General features: G+C 40.8%; 1 protein-coding gene across 6 annotated transcripts in view; it reads right to left on the minus strand.

Annotated features, from left to right (window-relative positions):
- Positions 1-25,478, minus strand: part of SPECC1L (sperm antigen with calponin homology and coiled-coil domains 1 like) — a 145,103-nt gene that overhangs the window by 114,162 nt on the left and 5,463 nt on the right. For 4 of the 6 annotated variants that reach the window (XM_009216921.2, XM_003905320.3, XM_009216919.4 and 1 more), the window contains exon 2: positions 24,978-25,081. The exons of the other annotated variants lie outside the window; for them this stretch is intronic. The gene's annotated coding sequence lies outside the window, so the exon portion shown is untranslated. The remainder of the gene's footprint in view (positions 1-24,977; positions 25,082-25,478) is intronic. 6 annotated transcript variants of the gene reach the window in all.

Raw genomic sequence — 25,478 nt, forward strand, 5'->3', positions numbered from 1 at the left:
AACCAGAAATACCCCAGCAATCCCATTACTGGGTATATACTCAAAGGAATACAAATCATTCCACTATAAAGACACACGCACACGGTATGTTTACTGCAGCACTGTTTACAATAGCAAAGACATGGAACCAACCCAAATGCCCATCAATGATAGACTGGATGAAGAAAATGTGGTACATATACAGCATGGAATACTACGCAGCCATAAGAAGGAATGAGACCATGTCCTTTGGAGGAACATGGATGAAGAGGGAAGCCATCATCCTCAGCAAACACAGGAACAGAAAACCAAACACTGCATTTTCTTAGTCATAAGTGGAGTTGAACAATGAGAATACAAGGACACAGAGAAGGGAACAACACACACCAGGGCCTGCTGAGGAATGGGAAGTGAGGCGAGAGAACTTAGAGGACGGGTCAATAGGTGCAGAAAACCACCATGGCACACATATACCTACGCAACAAACTTGCATGCTCTGCTCATGTATCCTGTTTTTTTTTTTTTTTTTTTGTTTTTTAATAAAGAACAAAAAAACAGGAAGGCCACAAAGGACCATGTATTATATGATTCCATTTATACAAGTTATCTAGCAGAAACAAATCCATAGAGATAAAAAGAATATTAGTGATTACCAGTGGTTGGGGTAGGGAGTATAGAGGCTGGCTATTAGTGGATACAGGGTTTCTTTTTGGAGTGATGAAAAGTTCTAACATTAGATTACGGTGATAGTTGTACAATCCTGTGAATATATTAAAAACCACTAAGTTTTACACTTTAAATAAGTGAATTGTATGACATATCAATTACATATTGATAAAGCTAAAATTAAAAAAAAAAACCAACCTAATGAACAACATCGAACAAGGACTTCTGGAAAATATATCCCAATAGTGCAAAATACCCGATAAGGAGAAAGACTATGGTTTTGCAGAAGTCCAAGAGGAGAAAAGAAACACAGTCAAAGCTTTAAAGATGCTGAGATGCAGACTGTTCAAGGGGGCTGGCAGCTTGAGATCACTTAGACCACTGGTTCTAGCCACATTAGACCCAAATATCCACTGCGCACGTTTTGTTTTTGAAACAGGGTCTTACTCTGTCACCCATGCTGGAGTGCAGTGGTGCAATGAGGGCTCACTGCAGCCTTGACCTTCCAAACTCAATGGATCCTCCCACCTCAGCCTCCCGAGTAGCTGGGATTACAGGTGTGAACGACCATGCCTCACCCCCTTTCTTTAAAAACTATTGAAAATATACCTTTACTACCCTGAAATGAATTCAGAAATCACTTATTTATTACATATATATTCCAAAAATATCTACATAACACAGTAACTGTAATATAAAAACAATTTTTAATAAAAGAAATATAAATTTCAATATGTAAATTTTCAGGCAGGACTATATCAGGACTAAAATGGTCAGAAATCCACATCTCTAAGTTGAATCACTGATTTTCACAACTACAAATACTCTTCATTTGGGTATGTCATTTTGGCAACTCAGATACCACACTCTCTATCATGAATGCTATCAATAGTGTGATTGATTCTTCATGTACCTAAAACAGTGAATGTCAATCTGACTGCATTATGGGGTGCCCAGACATGTGATCAAATATTACTCCGGGTGTCTGTGAGGGTGTTTCTGGATGAAATTAATGTTTTACTCAATGGACTGTGTAAAGCAGATTAACATCCCTAATGTGGGTGGGCTTCATCTCATCAACTGTAGACCTGAATAGAACAAAAACACTAAGTAAGAGGGAACCCCTCCCGCCTGACTGCTGAGCTGGGTCATCTCTGCTTGCCGTCCGACTCAAACTGAAACAAACATTGGTTTTCCTTGGGTCTAAAGCCTGCTGGATTTCGGACAGAAACTCACATTGGTGGCCCTCCTGCTTTTCAGGCCTTTGAACCAGACCCGAATGACACCATCAGCTCTCCTGGATCTCTAGCTTGCCAACTGCAGATCTGGGGACTTTCAGCCTCCATAATTGCATGAGCCAATTCCTTATATTAAGTATCTTTTTATATATAGAATGCCTCTGCTTTATCCGAGGGGGATATGTTTCAAGAACCCCTATGGACGCCTAAAAATGCAGACATTGCCCAACTCCATATATACTATGTTTTTTCCTAGACATACAAATGCTCCCCAACTTATGATGGAATTGAACATCGTAAGTTGAAAATATCACGAGTCAAAAATGCATTTAATACACTTTACCTATTGAACGTCATAGCTTAGCATAGCCTATCTTAAACATGCTCAGACCACTTACATTAACCTATAGGTGGACAAAAATCATCTAACACAAGCCTATTTTATAATAAAGTATTGAACAGCTCATGTAATTTATTGAATACTATACATTACATCAAAACCGTGACAGTTTCATGCCATCATAAAGTTGAAAAATCTTAGGTCCAACCACAGCAAGTTGGGGACCATGTATACATATCACCTATGATAAACTGATAAATTAGGCACAGTAGGAGATTAACAACAATAACTAACAATGAAATAAGCAATTATAACAATATGCTAGCATCACTACTCCTGCACTGTGGGTCCATTATTAAGTGAAGTAAGGGTTACAGGCAATGTCATACCAGACAGTTAATCTGATAACCAAGACTAAGGGACTAATGGGCAGGCAGCACCACGGGAAGGATACATCGGACAAAGTGAGGACTCATCTTGCAGGTGTGACAGTGAGATGGCACGAGATTTCATCACGTCATTCAGCACAGCCCACAATTTAAAACTTACCAACTGTTTGTTTCAGGAATTTTTCCATTTAATATTTTCAGACTGTGGTTGACCATGAGGTACTCAAAGCATGGAAAGCAAAACCATAGATAAAGAGCAACTAGTGAATACTTACATTTTCTCCAGAGAAACAGAACCAATAGGATGCATATGATACAATCATATAAATATACTACATATATAAACATATCCTATCAGTTCTGTTTCTTGAGAGAACCAAGACTAGTAATACTTAGTAAAACTAAGAACAAAACGAGGTAATTTCCCTTCAAATCTAGACTAATTCCATTTCCTGAAATTTCCATTTATACTAAAATTACATTTAAAAAAATCCTTTAGGTAAATGGAATTCAGTTACAGGTTCAGTCTTAAACAGTTTTTTTCTATCTACATAAATTATTCAGCAAGATATTCTAGGCCAGGTGCAGTGGCTCATGCCTGTAATCCCAGCACTTTGGGAGGCCAAGGTGGACAGATCACCTGAGGTCAGGAGTTCGAGACTATCCTGGCTAACACGGTGAAACCCCGTCTCTACTAAAAATACATTTAAAAAAAAAAAAAAAACTTAGCCGAGCGTGGTGGCACACCTCTTAATCCCAGCTACTAGGCAGGCTGAGGCAGAAGAATCGCTTGAACTCGGGTTGCAGTGAGCTGCAATCGCACCACTGCACTCCAGCCTGGGTGACAGAGTAAGACTCGGTCTCAAAAAAAAAAAAAAAAAAAAAAAAGATAAAGCTGTGCAGATCACATGAAAAGTTCTACTTTACAGAACTGTCACCACATTAAGCCTTGAATTCCACAGGCTCTACCTATTAAATAAATGCCTATAGCATCCATCAACCATTGAGACAATCACAAATGTTTCCACAAATTGCTAAAACGACTCTCAGGCTCATAAAAAAACAAATCGGAATTCACCAGAAGATCCTGGGTCCCCACCTGGTCAAGGGGGAGGAATCACTGGCTGACACTCCTTCCTAGAGCCCCTCTGGAGCCCCCAGGCAGAGACTACAGAGCGGAGGAGCTAAGGAGCACAGTTCACAGCACTTCCAGTGTCTCGGAGAAGGGGAAGTGGTGGAAATTACCACTATCTCTTCTCCAACTTTGCTCAAGGGTATCACATCAGCACGCATCACTGAAACCTCTAGTCCAGTAAAGTCAAGGTCTGGGGCAGGGGAGGGGGGAGCGAAAGTAGCTCTCCTCATAAAAACATTGTGGATCCTGCCTCTGTGTTCTAAGAAAAATCTGAAACAACAATAGTCCTTGTATGCCCCATGTATTTGTCAAACAGTGTTTCTTAAAAACACCAACATAGATGCACTGCTCCCAAAATAACAGGGAAAGGCACTGAAGGCCTTGAGCCTCTCCCAGGCAGCAAGCACCATGTCCTGTGCAGTACCTCGTACAGTTCACTGAATCCTCACAAGAGCCTAAGTGGGTATCTCTAGATGAAGGAACTAAGGATCAGAGATTGTAAGTAAGTCTCTCCAGGTCAATTCATTCTTGAGCGACAACAGTCTGAACCCAAAACCCACTTTGCTTCTGCCACTCCATCTGTCCTCCAATACACACATAACACAAGTTAGGAATGCGAGATTTTGATCTCAATGAATATTTCACAACATATAAACAAACTGTAACAACACTAAAACGACACAGCTCAACCTGCCCCTTCTAGATTTGTCTACTTGTCCAATGTTGTCATCAGTATTTTTTTTTTCTTTTTTTTTTTGAGATGAATTCTTGCTCTTGTCCCCCAGGCTGAAGTGTCATGGCGTGATCTCGGCTCACTGCAGCCTCTGCCTCCCTGGTTCAAGCAATTCTCCTGCCTCAGCTTCCCGAGTAGCTGGGATTAAGGGGGCCTGCCACCACACCTGGCTAATTTTCGTATTTTTAGTAGAGACGGGGCTTCACCGTGTTAGCCAGGCTGGTCTCAAACTCCTGACCTCAGATGATCCGCCCTCGGCCTCCCAAAGTGCTGGGATTACAAGCATGAGCCACCGTGCCGGGCCCGTGCTGGTATTCTTTATGAAAATTTTTCATTTTGACGGGACTAACGACCATGTTATTTAACATAAAACCTTTCTCAGAGCAGAATGTTTACTGCCAGGTCTAGATCAATACGTATTAAATTAGAGCTGTAAAAGTAAAATTCTAAGTTATAATCATACTAATTGGAAGGAAGGAATGATGGATGGTCTTGACTTGAAAGACTATGCTCACTACCTGGGTGACGGGATCCATACCCCAAACCTCAGCATCCTGCAACATACCCATGCAGCAAACCTGCACATGCACCCCTTGAGTCTACACTAAATTATTCAAATGCATTAAAATGACTTCTTTAAACATTTATTGAAGTTGTTTTTAAAAATCATATTAATTTATAGATACCTATTTTTAAATTTAAAATATTTGTCATCATTTTATATTAAAACATTACTTGAGTGAAGACACAAACCACTCTCATTAGAGAAATAAACCCTTCATTCACGAGGCTGCAATCTGGGTGGCCTGAACGCTCACGAGAATGTCCCAGTGCTCCTCAGGACAGGGTTCACAGCTCTGGGAGCCCTGCCCAAAGCTAATTACACATTCACAACCACACAGGAAACTCCAGAGTTTCCGTTACTTCTACAAGGAGATCACATAATTAAAACCTACTGAGGAAAACAAAGGGCTATCTCTTACCTTCCACAGAAGGTAGACATATACTATTTAAAATTCAACTCAGAGACTCTTTACTAGAAATGTAAAATATCTCAGAAGCCATTTTATAGGAAACTCTACGTGCAACACCATCAATAAAAAAATATTCCTGTAGTTACAAGAGTCTACTATGGCAGGATCCTGACTACTAAAAAGTTGTGAGGCAAGTCATTGTGGGCACAACATTTATTTATCAATAAATGTTTATTCTGTGTCCAGGCAAGCCAAGCACCAATTCTCTGGGAACCTAGTCAAGAAGGGCTCAAATATATAGGCATATAAAGACTAGGACAGGCTGCCCACGGTGGCTCATGTCTGTAATCTCAGCACTTTGGGAGGCAGAGGTGGGTGGATCACTTGAGGTCAGAAGTTTGAGAACAGCCTAGCCAACTTGGTGAAACCCCTCTCTACCAAAAATATAAAAAATTAGCTGGGTGTGGTGGTGCATGCCTGTAATCCCAGCTACTCGGGAGGCTGAGGCAGAAGAATTGCTTGAACCTGGGAGGCAGAGGTTGCAGTGAGCCGATACCGTGCCACTGCACTTGAGCCTCGGTGACAGAGCGAGACTCCATCTCAAGAAAAAAAAAAAAGGCTAGGACAAAAATACCTACTTTCAAGGAGTTCACAGTCTAGAGGAAGAAACAGGACATGTAAATGAACAAAACCAGTCCCCATCCTTTATAAATCTACTTTAAAAAAACAAAAAACAGGGCAAGTATACGTACAGGATACAATGGTAGCAGAAAGATCCCCAATTCTGTCTTACTTTGGGGAATAAAGTAGGAGGTATACCTCAAAGGTGTGAGAGTAAACATAGATTCAACTGAAGAACTCTAAGGACTTGGCTAGAATACAGTATGGCTAGAATACAGAAATGTCAAAGTGAGGACTGGTCAGCAAGGGCCAGAAGACCAGTCAAGCCCTGGACTTCATGTGACACAGGATGGTAATAAAAGCCGTGCAGTCCTATAACCCGATCTGCAGTTCCTAAAAGCTAACCTGGGCTGCTGTACTGAAGGTACAGAATGGGAGGGTCAGGGGTGAGGAAAACAGAATGGGCATCTCCTTCCCTGTAATGTCTCTGCTCTCCCTTAGTCTAAGCTTTATATTCAAAATAAAAGTACCACTCTCACTCCACAACTCCTCCAGTATCTGAAGACCACCATAGTGCTTCCCTAAATTGGCCCTTCTTCCAAGTCAGCACCACACATTTCCCATCCACTCCTCCAGATTTCAGTACCCTGTGTTCACTGGCTTCATAGTATAACAGGCACCTCGGAAGTGGACACAGACACAAGACAGATCTGGTCTAGAAAGCACAGAGCTCAGCAAGACTATTATTTCCCTCGCTCTAGACACTGAGCTGCTCCTACCTTAATCTAAGAAAAAAAAAATCTGCTTTTCTAGGAGCTTCCAGAGGCTCATAATAAGTTCATGATTATCTAATATTTTCAAGTCTTTTTCCACACAAACTGTTGCTAAACTACTTTTCTCTTTTTTCCTTTTTTTTTTTTTTTTTGAGATGGAATCTCACTTTGTCACCAGGCTAGAGTGCAGTGGTGCAATCTTGGCTCACTGCAACCTCCACCTCCTGGGTTCAAGGGATTCTCCTGCCTCAGCCCCCAGAGTAGCTGGGACTACAGGCATGTGCCACCATGCCCCACTAATTTTTGTACTTTTAGTAGAGACGGGGTTTCACCATGTTGGCCAGGATAGTCTCGATCTGCTGACCTTGTGATCCGACTGCCTCAGCCTCCCAAAGTGCTGAGATTACAGGCATGAGCCACTGCGCCCAGCCTCCCCTAAAGTTTTATTTTAAAATTTTACAAACATGTAGAAATGTTGAAAAAATTGTACAGTAAGCAATACTCCACTTCTTTCCTTTTCTTCTTAATTTTTTTTCTCGATCATAGCACACTACAGCCTGAGCTCCGCCTCAGCCTCCCAAGTAGCTAGGATTACAGGAGCACTCCACCTTGCCCAGCTTTTCCTCTTCGTTGCTGTGTAATCTGTATTCTAAAAAACCTAAACCTTTATCTGTTAAAATTTTTATTTGGTAAATCAACTCAAGGTTCCAGCCTTTAGGATACTTTTAAATTCTGACTTTGACTTGAAACCCATTAGTCTTCCTTCTAACAAGTGCTGTCTTCAATCTAAGTCACTTGGCCTCTCAGTATTCTCATCTACAATAAAAAGGAAGTTGGATCCTAAGGCATCTCTACGACACCTTCTGACTCTTGTAATGTCAGATAATTCACATAATGATGGCGTTACAGAGGACAAAGCAATGGTAAGGCTATGTGACACACCAGAAGAATCTCTTTCGGGGTCTCCCATACAGTGAGTAGAGAACTGAACTTAAAGGTCAAGAGACCTGGGTTCAAGCTCCAGTTCTGCCATACAAGTTGTGTGACTGTGGGCAAATCACTTAATCACTTTATATATCTGCAAATCTGTTTCTTCTCCTATAAAAAAGAACTGATAAAATCTAATTTATAGAGTTCTTATAAAAAATAACATGTGTAATTCAACAAGAATGTAACTCCTGATATCCCAGTTCCAGAAGTTATTTCATCACAGATCAAAGGTCAAAGGAAAAATGGTACAACAATCCAAGGTCAGGGACGGCAACTTATTTCAGTGATTCAGAAACCCCACCCTTGCCAATCATCCACCCATGAAAAACACACCAGTCAAGTTTCAGAAATATGCCAAAAGGACATTATAAATTTATCTTACTGTCATACTGCATCCAGAAGGATCCACCCTGAAGAGAGGACAACACAAATTGTCCTGGAAACCACAAGGGAGCTCCGAGGCCATTCCCTGGCTGAGAAGCACCTTCAGCCCTGGCACAAGGTGGGACAAGAACTCTTCTTGGCAACTACAGGGGCAGTGCCCAATCCCTCCATTCTGTAGTCACGCCAGGATCTTGATTGCTGTCACTACTTTTTCCTTTAAATTCCTCCTATTCACCTCCATTAGAATCTTTTCCCCTCCATGTTTCCAAGATGTACTGCTATTTAAAACCATTTAAATTTCCTATTTAATTAATAATTATATGTGCTGATTCAAAAACAACAACAACAACAAAAAACGAAACAACAACAAAAAACACTACTATCCAGGAGACTGCCCAACCACGTATAATCCAATCTGTATCCTTCTGTATCCTTCTGTATCCTTGGGTAAGTTAACCTCTCTGAAATCTGTTTCTTCATTGTAATATGGGGCTGGTAATACTATGCACCTTCCTTATAAGGATGTTGAGAGGATTCAATGAAATAATGAACCTGAAGTGGTTAGCAGGTTGGCAGCCCACAGTAAAGACCAGATAACATAAGCTATCATAATTTACAGAGGAATATACTGCATGCCCCATGTATGACTACTGCCTTATTAAAATAAAAGCAGCAATTCAAAAGACACTTTGTAAAAGAAACCTTTTATAAGGAATGACTAAAGGTTGTTTTTACCTACTACTTATATTAAATTATATACCATGGCCCACAGTTGTCAACAAACAACATTAGCTTCTGGGTTTTTCCCACTGAAAATTACATATTATGAAAATATATAGTAGGGAGTCCACTGGAACAATAATCAAGAGACCTGGATTGTGGTCCCAGGTCTGGCACCATCTATGTGACCTTGTGCAAGTCACCCACATTCTGTGAGCCTTGTTTATAAAGGAGAGTGGATTAGTAGCTTTCAGAAGTTCAAAAATTTCATTTCCTAATCTGTACTTTCAGAACATGGAATCAAACAATTTAGGAGAAACAGCTTATTAATTATGACTTTTTATGCCTATCAATACCCACTGAAAATCCAAAAAGGGTTTTTAACCTACACAATCTAAATGTATTTATCTCTATTATTTCACAAACTTCATTTTCAAAATGTAGAGATCATATTAAATTGTAAATTAAGAACAGACTTAAAACACTGAGGAGAAAGAATCACACAGTCAAGGCAAACTGTAATTCAGGGAAAGGGCCACATCAGAGTCAGAAAGTGAATATTGCTAACTGAAGCAAAATCAACAATCGATTTGATAAAATCATGTGTCTTACCAAAAGCCAATCAAAACTTTCAAAAGAAACCAGTAAGAAGTGTTTAAATCAAATCATAATGTAATGAATTGAACCTATATTCCTCAACATATACATAACCTTTCTTACGGTGATTTATGACACACATTCAGAAAGGTGCATTTTATGTACACATTTTAAAGACTTGGAGTGAGACTCCATTGAAAAAGTCAAGGACTACTAAGAGAGAAAGACTGAGCCTTCTCATGTCAAAAAATGCACACGTGCAAGTCGGCATATATTCAAGGTGCATGAAACAGACATGAGGGAGAGAGAGGCAGGGGTAAGATGCCTTCAGATATGTGATTCTCTACTCAGTCTGAATCCAGACAGAAGTCCAGTAATGCTCAAAAAACTTCAATGCTTACTGACTGAGGAGGCATAACTTTTAAATGCTTGTTTTTATAAGATAGTACTTTATTAATTTTTAAAGACAGATTTTATACTATGCCTAAAATTGTAACGTGTAGTACATTTAACAGGGTAGTTTCCCATTTCCAGGAATCAACGATATCGATTATGACTTATGAGGAAAGATGGCATCCACATCTACCTCCCCTGTTTCTACCACCAACTCCAAGACGAAAGAAACTGTATTCTATATCTTCTCCCCACCCCAGATAGGCACTCCCCCTTAAACACCCTCATGGCCACGGAAGGAAAATGCAGCTCCTTTCTGTTTTAATCCCATTCTTCTCACAACTCCTTCCTTTCTGCCTGTCCAACCAGTTAAGGAAGTCTCAAGGTGAATCCACAGGAGAAAGACTGCTCAGTCATACCTGAGTGGCCACTTTAATCAAGATAAGGTGATGGTGGGCAGGGCTAATGAAGCCCCAGTGGAGGGATGGAGGCCAAGTCATGCTGCAGTGGAGTGGAATAAAAAGCTGAGTAGGAAAGAAAAGGATAAAGAACTTCTCAATAATGTACGAAGGGGAGAGAGCCGGGCGTAATGAGGAGGCAGAGACACTTTGTTGATGTTGCCATTGTCATTTAACTATGAAAGTAAGCTGCCTGGAAAGCACCAGCTAGACAATGTGGAAAGCCCACACGGCACAAATACTAGGGCATTGATTCTCATAATAACCCCACGTGGACGGAAAGGAGGAAGAAACTTTGGTTAGAGAGGAAAGCAACCACAACTACATATAGGATGCTAGACCAACCACAACTACATATAGGATGCTTAAAAACAAAAACAAAAAAAAAAGGAGGTAGCTATCAGTAATACCAATTCAAATGGCCACTAAAGAGCACAACTGTATTCTCACTTGTTTGGGCCAAAGAAAAGCTCACTCATACTAACTTATGATTTCTCTCTATTATTCTATGAGGCTTAACACAAGAAAATAATTAGAAATGATTAGAAGCTTCCTGGATTTTTTAAACTTAGAACCATATAAGTCTTCTCCTTCTTTCTACTTTTTGAAAAACAACAAAATAAAAATCCTAATCTTATGCCAAGACCTCTTCAGATCCATTTCTGGAGATCTTCTCTCATTTTAATGCAAGCTGCTGGAAAGGACGTTAAACTACTGACAACACTTAACATTCCAGACAAGTGACAAGCCTGGAAAAGGACAGCCTAAAAGAATGTCTGGCAACAGTACATAAGTGATTTTTCCAGATTGAGTCCAAAACACATTGGTTCCCAAAGTTCAAACTGCCAGAATGCAAGAAATTTTGAGTCTCCTCTGGCCACCACCTTCTTAGCCAAAGTTTCTGAATATTTACAAAAAGAAAACGTTTATTCAGGATCCTTTCAAACCACAGCTTTATGCTCAGACTCTTGGCAGGCAGTTTAAACTTGCACAATTCGATCGATAAAATTAACTGTCGGCCATAGTTTTAATTCAAACCATCAATCTATTTGTACAATTATAACAACCTCTGATGTGAAATACTAAATGAAACATTTCATTTTGCACTTCATTAATGGTTCAAGTATAACAATGTAAAAAATCCTTTCTAAAAAGCTTACAATTGGCCGGGAGCAGTGGCTCACACCTGTAATCCCAGCACTTTGGGAGGCCGAGGCAGAAAGATCACAAGGTCAGGAGTTCAAGACCAGCTTGACCAACATGGTGAAAACCTGTCTCTACTAAAAACACAAAAATTAGCTGGGTGTGGTGGCGGACACCTGTAATCCCAGCTACTGAGGAAGCTGAGGCAGAAGAATTGCTTGAACCCAGGAGGCAGAAGTTGCAGTGAGCCAAGATCACATCATTGCACTCTAGCCTGGGCGACAGAGCAAGGCTATGTCTCAAAAAAAAAAAGCTTAACAGTTTAGATTTGAGAAGTCTTTCTAAACTAAATAAGGCAAAATAGAATTCAAATTCAGTGTAGTAAAAACAAAGTCTTTTTTCCAACAAGCATTTCACTGGTTAGGTTAAAAAGAAATTAATAAAAAATGCTAAGAAGTTCTTTTTCCTTGTGTCTAATGAGTATAAAGCAGTGGTACTTAATGAGGGGTAGGGGGTAATTTTGTACCCTAGGGGATATTTGGCACTGTCTGTAGACATTTTTGGTTGTCACAACTGGGTGGGAGGCAAGGTGCTACAGACAGTGAGTGTGTAAAAGGCCAGGAATCCTGCTAAACTTTCTACAAAACACTAGACAGCCCCCCACAACAAAGAATTATACAGCCTCAAATATCAATACAGCCAAGGTTGGGAAACCTTGGTATAAGAGGACTGGTTAAACTTGGAAGGAACGATTTGTCTTTCTGTAAACCATCCCATAAATAAGGTCTCATGTGTACACACAATCTGCTAAGAAAGCTGCAGTTCTGGCAGCTGGCAGAGCTGAAAGAGAAGGGAAAATCTATGCACAGGGCCCTCAGATTTTCACCCATATTCCCCAGGAAAGGATACAGTTCCAGGAAGGGCTCTCTCTGATCTCCCAGAATGAAATCTAAGAATGAACCACAAGGCCTCACTGCTTACCTGTATCTCTTTTTCGTAGTCCCCAGCTGGCCTGGCACAGACTGACAACCCCAAATGGATGGTCAAAATCCACTGTTCTCCAGTCCCTCTGAAACCTCACTGGCAAGAAGGAAAGAAACTAAACCCCGAGGGCCCGTTATATTCCAGCGCGGTCGTGGGGATTCCACACTCATTCAGTTCCTTTTCATCATAGGAAGTTGGTATTATAATATCAGGTCCACTGTAAAAAGTGATCCCAAAGCTTCGATAGCCGGCAAATGCTACAGCAGGAGTCTGAATAGGGGTACCTCCAAAAGCCACACCCATCCCACCACAGCTCCCAGGGGTTTCCTTCTAATCTCAAGGGTGGCCTATACCCTGGGACTATAGAGGGCCTTGGTGTGCTAAATCTTCAGACATTTTTAAACCGTCAAGACGCCTCTTGGAGACTGGAGGAAGTTCCTGACCTTGCGGCATTCCCTCCTCCCCATTTCCTCTACCCTACCAATCCTATGCCAGCCTGTCTGTGTCAGGAAAGAAATCCAGCTGGACAACTCTGGCAGCCTCCTGTCGCCCTCCCCTGCCAACAATCCTTCTGTGCCACAGCTGTTTGTCCACACTGTAAAGCACACATCCCACCAGGTCAGTCTCCTGTAAAATAATGCCTCCCTGTCCCAGGCCAAATACCCCAGTGCCGATATGTGCTTCTTCAAATCCAGGCTCCAACCCATCCCTCCATCTCATTTCCATTTTACATGCACACATAGCCACACACTTTCACATACCCACATTTTGGCTCCTACTGTTCCTACCCCTGAAAACCCCTTACCATTTTCTTCCCTGACAAATAACTGCTCATGGGTCACTTCAGGACTCAGCTCCACTGCCATGTCCTTAGTGATACCTTCCCTTGTCTCTAGTCGGTTGGCCCCCCCATCCCTCTTACCTTTCTGGCCATAGCACTCACCTAAGTGTCTTTTATCCAGACATTTAGTGTATACTTAAACCAAAAAGGTCATCACTATTTATCTGAAATTCATATTTACTTATTTTTAATTTTCATTTTTTTTGGGAGACAGAGTCAGTCGCTCGGTAGCCCAGGTTGGAATGCAGTGGCGTGATCTCAGCTCACTGTAACCTCCGCCTGCAGGGTTCAAGTGATTCTTCTGCCTCAGCCTGCCTGTTACTTGAAAAACAGACAAAAGCAAAGCTATGATGTGAATAGCCTGAATTACTGCTGAAAAGTACATGAATGTCAGAAGTAAATTCTAACTCTGACTAGATAGGTCAATTAATCAGTGACACAGTTCACTGCCTGTTATTAAGACATCCTATAATTGAGTCTAGAATTTTACTTACTTCTTAGTTGTAGGACAAAGATATAAGACAGAAAAAGAGGAAAACAGTAAAAAGTACTTCCTTTCAAATTCAAAATGTCACGGTCCGTACCTCCTTGTTAAAATGCCGAAACACACCATATGACTCAATTATTAATACACTGATTTTGCTGTTGCCAACCTAGGATAAGCTTCACCTATGTCTTTATCTCAGGAGCAAAGTACTGCAAGTTCAAGCAGTAAAGTGCAATTACATGTGAGAATGTCAATATAACATAACCAATCAGGTACTAGAAAACCAGAACATGTAAAATAACTATGATGTTTCTTCCCAATATTTCATTCTCATTTTTAAAAAGTAAACTTTCAGAACAATACTGTATGACATAAGCAAACTCTGACTTTCAGTAAAAGTTTACTAACAGCAGGTATTAAGAATAGACTACCATGCAGATTTCACTGCCACTTACCCCCACTTTACCAGATAGAAGTCTTAAATCTAAGCCTTCGAAACTATATTCTAGGTTACAAACACCACCAAAAAATCACCAAAGCCCCACACATATACACATGCCTCTGAGATTGCTGCCTGTCGAATCTGATTTACTGAATAAATGAGTAACCTGATTATTTTAGCTTAAATAAACAACAATCCCTTCTAAGGACTTCAAAACACAAAATCAAGATTTTCTTTTTAAAAAAGAACAGCGGGCCAGGCACGGTGGCTCACGCCTGTAATCCCAGAACTTTGGAAGGCTGAGGCAGGCAGATCACGAGGTCAGGAGTTCGAGATTAGCCTGGCCAACATGGTAAAACCCCGTCTCTACTAAAAACACAAAAATTAGCCGGGCGTGGTGGCGGGCGCCTATAATCCCAGCTACTTGAAAGGCTGAGGCAGGAGAATCACTTGAACCCAGGAGGCGGAGTTCGCAGTGAGCTGAGATCGCAACACTGCACTCCAGCCTGGGCGACAGAGCAAGACTGTCTCAAAAAACAAAACAAAACAAAAAAACAGCAGTATTGTTTTAGGTCATAACACTTAACATAGACCGTGTGATACACAGAAGGCAGCTCTTTGAATAGGAGCAGCCTGGTACATTTACTGGCATGTATTCATGAATTTACATACCAAGTGGAAAGAACTCAGACTGTGGTTGGGTAGAATTTGGGTTCAAATGCTAACAACTCCACCACTTATTAGTTATCTGGCTCTGGGCATATTACTCATAAATTTCAGTCTTTCGTCTGTAAGTAGAAACAGCTAACACATAGGATGCTATAAGAACCACATCAAACAATGTGTGGAAACTAACAAGGAAAATGCTCAGCACACAGAATTACAATAAGCATCCATCTCCTTTCCTTCCCACTACAACCAGAATGACAAATTTCCCTTTATCCTAAACTTACTTCTTTCTTAGACATATACCTCTCCCTTTCCACTACAATCCCCAGGACTGCTTCAACTCCAACTTAAGCAGAGAAACTTCAGAGGTTCTTCTGACAACTACAAACTTCGTCACTCCAATCTAAGTGTGTGCCACCCTCTCCCAATCCTAACCACCATAGTTTTGATCACTCCAGAGTTTAATTCAACACAGCTTTCTTTTACCTTCCTCTATCTTCCTCATTCAATCAACTACAAACTTATGCTTACCTTTCCTTTGATTGTCCCTGGTGACTAGGTGTCTCTCCCTTTCTCTTCTCATCCACTCCCTCTACTCTGCATGAGTCACTCCACTGGCCTTTTATCAGGCTTTCTTGACTGACACAGATCTCTCTGATCCTTTCTGTATTCTTTCAAATTGTCCTCCTTCTTTCTGAACTGTTGCTTTTTAAAGATGGGATAATAGCACTGTGGTTGTATTTTTTTTAAAAGACTCTCAGCCGGGTGCAGTGGTTCACGCCCGCAATCCCAGCACTTTGGGAGGCCAAGGTGGGTGGATCACGAGGTCAGGAGATCCCAAGACCATCCTGGCTAAAATGGTGAAACCCTGTCTCTACTAAAAATACAAAAAAATTAGCCAGGCATGGTGGCGGGTGCCTGTAGTCCCAGCTACTCGGGAAGCTGAAGCAGGAGAATGGCGTGAACTCGGGAGGCGAAGTTTGCAGTGAGCCAAGATCGTGCCACTGCACTCCAGCCTGGGCAACAGAGTGAGACTCTGTCTCAAAAACAAAAACAAAAACAAAAACAAAGATTCTCTATTAATTAAATTAGAAAATAATGGAATATCTCTGAAAATTCTGAAATACTCGGGAACTCACATACTTCTAAATCTATGAACTAAAGAAGAAACCAAAAGGGAAATTAGAATGTGTTTTGAACTTAAAATGAAAACATAACATGTCAAAATTTGTGGGCTACCCCTAAAGCAGTAAAGGGAAATTTATAACACTAAACATCTATGTTGGAAAAGAAGAAAAGACTCAAATCAGCTCCTACTTTAAGAAACAAGAAAAGGAAGAGCAATGAAACAAAAAGTATGGAGAAGAAAGAAAAGAATAAACATCTAAGCAAAAATCAATGAAATAGAAAATGTAAACAGAGATCAATGAAACCAAAAATGGGTTGAGAAGATCAATAAAACTGATAAACCTCTAGCCACACTCAGAAAAAAAAGAGAGGACACAAATTACCAGCATTAGGAATGGAAGGGGTGACAACACTACAGATTCTACAGCTATCAGAGGATAATAAGGGACTATTAGGAACCACTTTATGCCAGTAAATTCAAGAAGTTAGATAAAATAAATGAATTTCTTGAAAGACAAACTATCGAAGCTCACTCAAAAAGTGATAAATAACTTGAATAGTTCTATATTTATTGAAGAAATTGGATTTGTAGTTAAAAACTTTCCTACAAAGAAAACCCAGGCATAGATGGATTCACTCAGGAATTCCACTAAAGAAATAAAACAAATTCTTTACAAACTCGTCCAGAAAACTGAGAATATTTCCCAACTCATTCTATGAAGCCAGCATTACTTTGATGCCAACATCTGATAAAGACATTACTACAGACCCATCTCTCTCATGAAAATAAATGTTAAAATTACAAACAAAATTTTAGCAAATTGAGTCTAACAATCTAGAAAAAAAGGATAATACATCATAACCAAGTAGGGTTTATCCCACAAATGCGAGGTTGGTTTAACATTCAAAAATCAGCCGAACAGGCTGGGCGTGATGGTTCATGCCTGTAATACCAGCACTTTGGGAGGACAAGGCGGGCAGATCACGAGGTCAAGAGATCGAGACCATCTTAGCTAACACGGTGAAACCCCGTCTCTTACTAAAAATACAAAAAATTAGCTGGGCGTGGTGGCAGGCGCCTGTAGTCTCACCCACTCGGGAGGCTGAGGCAGGAGAATGGCATGAACCCAGGATGAGGAGCTTGCAGCGAGCTGAGATCGTACCACTGCACTCCAGCCTGGGCAACAGTGCAAGACTCCATCTCAAAAAAAAAAAAAAAAAAAATCAGCCGGGCACAGTGACTGACGCCTGTAATCCTAGCACTTTGGGAGGCTGAGGTGGGTGGATCACTTGAGGTCAGGAGTTCAAGACCAGCCTGGCGAACATGGCGAAACCCCGCCTCTACTAAAAATACAAAAATTAGCTGAGCATGGTGGTGCACACCTGTAATCACAGCTACTTGGGAGGCTGAGGCAGGAGAATTGCTTGAACTCAGGAGGCGGAGGTTACAGTGAGCTGGGATTATGCCACTGCACTCCAGCCTGGGTGACAGAGTGCAACCCCATCTTAAAAAAAAAAAAAAAAAAAATCAAAAATCAGTGTAACTCATCACATTGTAAACTAAAACAGAAAAGCCATATGACCTTCTCAATACACATAGAAAAACACTAAACAAAACCCAACATTCATTCCTGATTTAAAAAAATACAAAACTCCACAGAGAACCTACTAAACTTGATAAACGGCATATATGAAATATGATACTTAATGACGTAAGACTGAATATTTTCCCCATAGGATCAAAAATGAGACAAGGAAATCCACTCTTATCACGATTGAAACTGCCTTTGCAAAATTATGACTGAGACAGTGAGAGATCTCACTTAATCAACCCCATCTTGCTTTCTAACCTCCAAGATGTCCTTGCTCATTCCTGGGTGTAGACTGAACTAACTTTGGGAGAAACTTAGTTTATAGTTTATAGTTTAAAACAAAGACGGTAACAGCCCTTTCCCAAAGCAGACCTCCTTCTTGTCTGGGCACTAGATTGCCTTCATAGGACTCACATTAGCCACAAGATTAGAAATTACGGTTTAGGAGTCATGCAGCTGAAGGCTACAAGATTCTGACCCTCCTTAAACTGCTCCTAAGATCAGTGTTGGAGATATTTTGCAGACCCTGCACTTGATGGATCAGCTGGCACCATCCAGATGGATTAACTGGCTCATCTGATCTTGTGGCCCCCACCCAGGAACTGACTGAGTGCTAGAAGACAGTTTCAACTCCCTTTGATTTCATCCCTAACCAGTCAGCACTCTTGGCCCATTGGCTTCCCCCAACCCACCAAGCTGTCCTCACAAACTCTGCTCTTCAAATGCTCAGGGAGACTGATTTAAGTAATAATAAAACTCTCGTGTCCCACCCAGCAGACTCTGCCTGAATTACTCTTTCTCTATTGCAAATCCCCTGTCTTGATGAATCGGCTCTGTCTAGGCGGTGGGCAAGGTGAACCAATTGGGCAGTTATACTTCTATTCATTATGTACTTAGAAGTTCTAGCCAGTACAGTAAAGGAAGCAAAAAAAAAAAAAAAAAAAGCATTCAGATTGGGAAGAAAGAAGTAAACATGTCTTTATTCACAGACAGCATTGACAGAATAGCCAATGGAATCCACAAAAAAGCTTTGACGATGAATTACATTAAGGTCTCAGGATACAAAATTAATATACAAAAACCAAGTGTATTTTTACATATCTGCAATGAATAACTGGAAGCTGAAATTCACAGTATCAAAATATATGAAATACTTAGGAGTAAATCTGACCACATGCCTTCAAAAAACTGGAAAGATTTGTACACTGAAAACTACAAAATATTGTTGAGAAAAATTAAAGAAAAACTAAACAAATTGAGAAGTATACTATGGTCATGGGTTGGAAAATTCAATTTTATTATGAAGTCAATTCTTCCCCCCAAATTATCTACAGACTCAAAACAATCCCAACAGAAATTCCAGCCAGCTTTTTTGTAGAATGTGATAAGTTGATTGTAAAACACAGAAATGCAAAGGACCTAGGACTGGTAATAGTTGAAGGTAGATGATAAATACATCACTTGGTATTTCATTATTCTCGCTACTTTGTAAATGTTTGAAATTTTCCATAGTGAAAATATGTTTTGAATAAAAACTGAGATGCTTCCAGGAACACATATAAACACAAAATATCCTTCCTTTAAAATTTTTATTATATTACAAAAATGGTTTCCTCTTTCACACTACCTCAAGCCTAACTCCCTGGCTTGGTTTCCCAGGCCCTATAACCAGTCCTCTCTGCTTCCTGTTCCTCTACGACAGGGGTCAACAAACCACAATCCAGGGCCAAATCTTACCCATCACTTGTCTTTTTTCGGCCCAAAAACTAAGAATGTTTTGCACTTTTAAATGGTTGGGGGAAAAAAAGAATCAAAAGACTATTTTGGGCTGGACACAGAGGCTCATGCCTGTAATCCCAACACTTTGCAAGGTGACTGAGGAGGGTGGATGGCTTGAGCCCAGAAGTTCAGGAGCTCAAGACCAGCCTGGCCAACATGGTGAAACCCTACCTCTACAAAAAATACAAAAATTAGTGGGGCGTGGTGGCGTGTGCCTGTAGTCCCAGCTACTCAGAAAGGTGGGAGGATCACATGAGCCTGGGAAGTCAGGGCTGCAATAAGCTGTGATCACCCTGCTGCCCCTCCAGCCTCAGCAACAGAGTGACACTGTCTCAAAAAAAAAAAAAAAAAAGAAGTTATTGAAACATAGTCACATTCATTCATATCTGTAGTGTCTGTGGTTACTTTTGCACTACAATGATGGAGTTGATTAGTTGCAACACAGACCTTAAGGTCTTCAATGACTAAAACATTTACTATCTGGCCCTTTACAGACAGTCTGTCAATCCCTAATTTATTATAAGCCTTATTCTCCCTCAGCTAATTCCCTCACCCCAGGAATGTTCATTACTACCTCTTCTTTGTTCAAGTCCCAGCTACTCCTCAAAACCCAAAACTCCCTTCTTCCCCTTTCCCAAATCCTAACCATATCAGCAGTTTGTGTGGAAGTAGGTAAGCAAAACACTATTTGTTATTATGCAAATCAAGGCATTGGAGATGCTGTCTCTATATGTACAAGGGGAGGCTGATGACACCCCAATTCATTTCCAATTTCTCAAAGCAGGTTGGCAGGCAGCATCTAGGAAGGAGAGAGCGAGCAGATGATGCAGACAGAGCACTGAGAAATTCCTCAGTAACGCATGAGAGTTAACGTGTCAGTCCCCTTGTCTGCTATGTCATCCTTTAGACACCAATTCAAGACAGCATAATTCAAAAAAGAAATGAGGAAGAAAAAGGTGATGGGAGCAGAAGGAAAAGGGAAGGGAACTTGTCACTTCATGATGTGGAGACTGTCACAAACTGTGGCGAATGGAAAACTACAGCCGGGCGTGGTGGCTCACACCTGTAATCCCAGCACTTTGGAAGGCTGAGGAGGGGAGATCACTTGAGGTCCGAAGTTCGAGAACAGCCTGACCAACGTGGTGAAATCCTGTCTTTACTAAAAATACAAAAAATTAGCTGGGCGTGGTGGCACATGCCTATAATCTCAGCTACTCGGAAGGCAGAGGCATGAAAATCGCTTGAACCCAGGAGGCGGAGGTTGCACTGAGCCGAGATTGTGCCACAGCCTGGGTGACAGAGCGAGACTCCATCTCCAAAAAAAAAGAAAAGAAAAGAAAACTATAGAGACTCTAGCGAGCAAAGAGGCAGTCCTCCATCACTGGGAGGCCCAAGCAGAACAGCCTATGAAGGAGGGAGCATAGCAGAGCTTTAGCTTGAACACTTCAACTCATCAGGTGTCCTGATTTCTTGAGTTAGCACACAAAATGAAGTGGCAAAATCTGCTGACTTAACACTCAGGGATTACTAGCTGCCTTGCGTGCCATTTGGAAACAAATATTTTTATTTGTTTGTTTTGAAATAGGGTCTCACTCTGTCACCCAGGTTGGAGTGCAGTGCTTCAATCACAACTCACTGCAGCCTCAATCTCCCAGATTCAAGGGATCCTCCCACCTCAACCTCCTGAGTAGCTGGGATCACAGGCAAGTGCCACCATGCCCGACTAATTTTTTTTATTTTTTATTTTTAGTAGAGATGAGGTCTCACTATGTTGCCCGAGATGGTCTTCAACTCCTGGGCTCAAGCAATCCTCCCTCCTTGGCCTCCCAAAGTGGTGGGATTACAGGTGTGAGCCACTGTGCCCAGCCTGGAAACCAAGAAATGGATCTCTAACTGAAGTCCCAAATAGGAAACCCTGAGCTTTTGGGGATACTTAAATTTTTCATCTCCTCCAATTTAAAGTGGCAAATAAGGACAGGCATAGTGGCTCTCGCCTGTAATCCCAGCACTTTGGGAGGCCAAGGTCAGGAGTTCGAAACCAGCCTGGTCAACATGGTGAAACCCCCATCTCTACTAAAAATATAAAAATTAGCTGGGTGTGGTGGCACTCGCCTGTGATCTCAGCTACTCAGGAGGCTGAGACAGGTGAATCACTTGAACCTAGGAGGCGGAGGCTGCAGTGAGCCGAGATCGTGCCACTGCACTCCAGCTTGGGCAACAGACTGAGACTCCATCTCAAAAAAAAAAATAAGTAAATACAGTGGCATATGAAAGAGGACGCAGGTTTTGGAATTGTGTAGATAGATGCCTCAAAGGTCAGCACTTGATCTTACTGCCTATGAGTTCCCAGTAAAAGCAGAACATGTGAAAGGACTCTGAGGCACAAAAATACAGTTGGATAGTCTTGGGCAGGCAAGAGGAAAGCTGAGTAAATGTGTGTCTAAAACATGCAGTTCTAGGCTGGGCACAGTGGCTTACACATGTAATCCTAGCACTTTAGGAGACCAAGGCAGGAGAATCACTTGAGCCCAGGAGTGCGAGATCAGCTTGGGCAACATAGTGAGACCCTGTCTCTACAAAAATAAAAATTAGCTGTGGTGACAAGTACCTGTAGTCCCAGCTACTCAGGATGCTGAGGCGGGAAAATCACTTGAGCCCTAGAGGTGGAGGTTGCAGTGAGCTATGATTGCACCATTGTTGCCCTCCAGCCTGGGCAACAGAGCAAGACCTAAAATAATAATAATAAATATTATTATTTATTATTTTTCTAAAATAATATAATTTTCTAAAATAATAATAATAATAATAATAAAATGTACATTTCTAACTTCATTTCAAAGTTAAGGCCAGGTTCAGTGGCTCATGCCTGTAGCCCCAGTATTTGGGAGACCGAGGCAAGAAGACCACTTGAGCCCAGGAATTCGAGACCAGCCTGTGCAAAATAATGAAACCCTGTCTCTAAATAAAAATAAAATAAAATAAAAAGTAAAGTCAAATTTTTTTAAAAAAATCAGAACAGAAACGTTGAACTGCATTACTTCTAGGCCCAACAGAGTAGGCGTTAGCACAGGAATATCTCTATACAATCTGCCCTGGCAGGAAGGACATAATTTCTTCCAGGCTTAACCACTCTAGGTGACCCAGATTATTTTAAATTACAGCGTCAACAATTTAAAGCAGGTTTTACTGTAAGGCACAATCTCAATAATTAATAGGGCAATATAATAAATACATAAAAGCTCAAGAAGAAAACAAGACTCTTGAATGGGCCCGAAAGTTTTGCCATGTTCCCCAAAGTACTCTTAGTTGCATCCATCAAAACCTTCCAACACATACACATATACCTCACTCATCCTTTTGTGAAGAGTGTCTATTAATCACTAGATTAAGAGGATTTGGATAAAATGTATAAATGTACAAACTTTGCTACCAAGGATGGACACATTTACTTTTCTAGCTCATCAGTTTATGTCCTAGAAAAACTCCAGATCCACATATACCAGCTGTTTTCTATTTTTCATTTTATGACAGTGTTTTCGCTTTCACGTGCAAAGTGACTAATACTAATACCGACTACAGTAATTTAAGTAACACCATTTAGAGTAATTTTGTCTTTAGTACTTTATACTACTAAGAAAGCCACCAACGATTCAAGCTGCACTCACTGGTGAAACCCTATGCTATATATGTAATTAATTTATTTCCTAAATTCTTATCTTCCTCCACCCCCTCCATTGGAAAATAAACTCTAAGAATGCAAAAGTTTTTGTGTGTTTTGTTCAGTGCTTAGAGCAGTGCCTGACTCGTAACAGTCAATTTCTGCTAACTTTGATGAATGAATGATATATTTATATTATGCAATATTACTATGAAGCCATTAAACACAATGAGTTAGAGTGATACCAGCTAATTTAATGGAATTTCCAGAAGTATGAAGTTAAGAAAACAAGAAGAAAAGTGTCAAAAATATGATCCCACAATTTTTTTTTCTTCCCTGAAGCAGAGTCTTGCTCTGTCACCCAGGCTATAGTATAGTGGTGCCATCATGTCTCACCGCAACCTCAAACTTCTGGGCTCAGGGAATCCTTGTCCTTCAGCCTCCCAAGTAGCTGGGACTACAGGTGTGTGCCACAATGCCCAGTTAATTTATTTTAAATAATTTTTTGTTGAGACAGGGTCTCCCTATGTTGCCCAGGGTGGTCTCAAACTACTAGGCTCAAGTGATCCTCCCACCTCAGCTTCCCAAAGTGTTGGGATTACAGGTGTGAGCCACTGTGCCCAGCCTAATCCCACTTTTTAAAAAGTATACCCCAAAATCCATACACTGGTGAGGAAGTGGAGAACGTGGAATCCTCATACACAGAATGTAAAATGGTACAGCTCTGGAAAACATTTTAGCAGTTTCTCAAAATGTGTAACATAGCTACTACACGACCCAGCAATTCAACTCCTACATATATACCTAAGAGAAGTGAAAGGATTATGTCCACACAAAAATTTGCAGAGGAACTTGTATATACTTGCTCACAGTAGCATTATTCATAACAGCCCAAAGTGGCAAAAACGCAAATGTTCATCAACTGATGAACAAATAATGAACTATCATTCAGCCATATAAGAAATGAAGTGCTAATACACGCTACAACAGGGATAGACCTTGATAACATTATGCTAAATGAAAACAGCCAGACAAAAAGTCACATGTTGAATGACTCCATTTATATAAAATACTTAGAATAGGCAAATCCATAGAGACACAAAGATCAGTGACTGCCCAGAGCCAGAGGGAGTGGTGAACGTGAAATGACTACTAATGAGTACAGACTTCTTTTTGAGGTATTGAAAATGTTATGGAATCAGATAGTGGTGATCCATGCATAACTTTGTGAATATACCAAAAACCACTTGAAAGGTACATTTTAAAAGCCTGAACTTTAAAGTATGTGAATTTTATCTCCATAAACCTGTTATTTTGTTAGTATATGCTTATTTGCAAATGAATACATGAGGAATAATATGAAAGGCTAATGACAACCCTGGTGATAGGGTACAGGAGACTGGGAGAGGAAGGTAAGTGTTGGGGTAGAAAAAGACAAAAAATAAAAGACTAAAACAATAATCCAGGGCCAGAGGCGATGGGTTGGGGGATGGAGCAACTCTAAGTGTACAAAGAAATGAGCATAAATCATAAAAATGAGGGAACTAGGGTTGAAAAATCCAGCAAATAGTTTGTAATGGGGGAGAGGAAGCAAACCTAAGTAACTGCAATGATTCAATGGAGTTTGCAGAAAATGCAGAAGGGAGAGAAAAACAACGAAAAAATGGGGCAGAAGATTTAAAATTGGCTCTACCCCACCAAAGTTTCAAAAAGCATGAAAGAAGAAAATTCAATTGCTCCTGGGCAAGAATTCTTGGGCCCAGTGGGGTAGAACCAAATCATGATAAGGAGACACCAGTGTTTTGTAAGCAAGAGATTATATTAAGCAGAGAAAAGCGGCATTTATTGGGAGAAAAGGTCTCACGGTGATTGTTCTGGAATAAAGTAGCCCCATCAGACTGCCTCAGGAATTCATGGTGGAAGAGGTGCCACTGGAAAATGGCTTAGTTGGGATCTTCCCCGAGAACACTAGAAGAGAGAGAGGAAGAACAGAATAGCTTTAAATTTTAGCAGATATTTATTTTTCTTGTTTAATTAAAATAAACCTTATTGACCTATTTTTTGAGAGACTGGGGTCTTGCAATGCTGCCCAAGCTGAGCTCAAACTCCTAGGCTCAAGAGATTCTCCCACTTCAGCCTCCTGAACAGCTGGCACTACAGGTGCGCACCACTGGGCCCAGTGTCATGGCTATTTCTTGACAAATCTTGACAATGCCACCAGTATGTTTTTCTTTAGAGACAGAGTTTCACTTTGTAGCCCAGGCTGGAGAGCAGTGGTGTGATCCTAGCTTACTGCAGCCTCAAACACCTGGGCTCAAGAGATCCCCCTGCCTCAGCCTCTCAAGTAGCTGAGACTACAGGTATG

Source organism: Papio anubis, chromosome 16 (assembly GCF_008728515.1).
Source record: "Papio anubis isolate 15944 chromosome 16, Panubis1.0, whole genome shotgun sequence".
Classification (NCBI taxonomy): domain Eukaryota; kingdom Metazoa; phylum Chordata; class Mammalia; order Primates; family Cercopithecidae; genus Papio; species Papio anubis.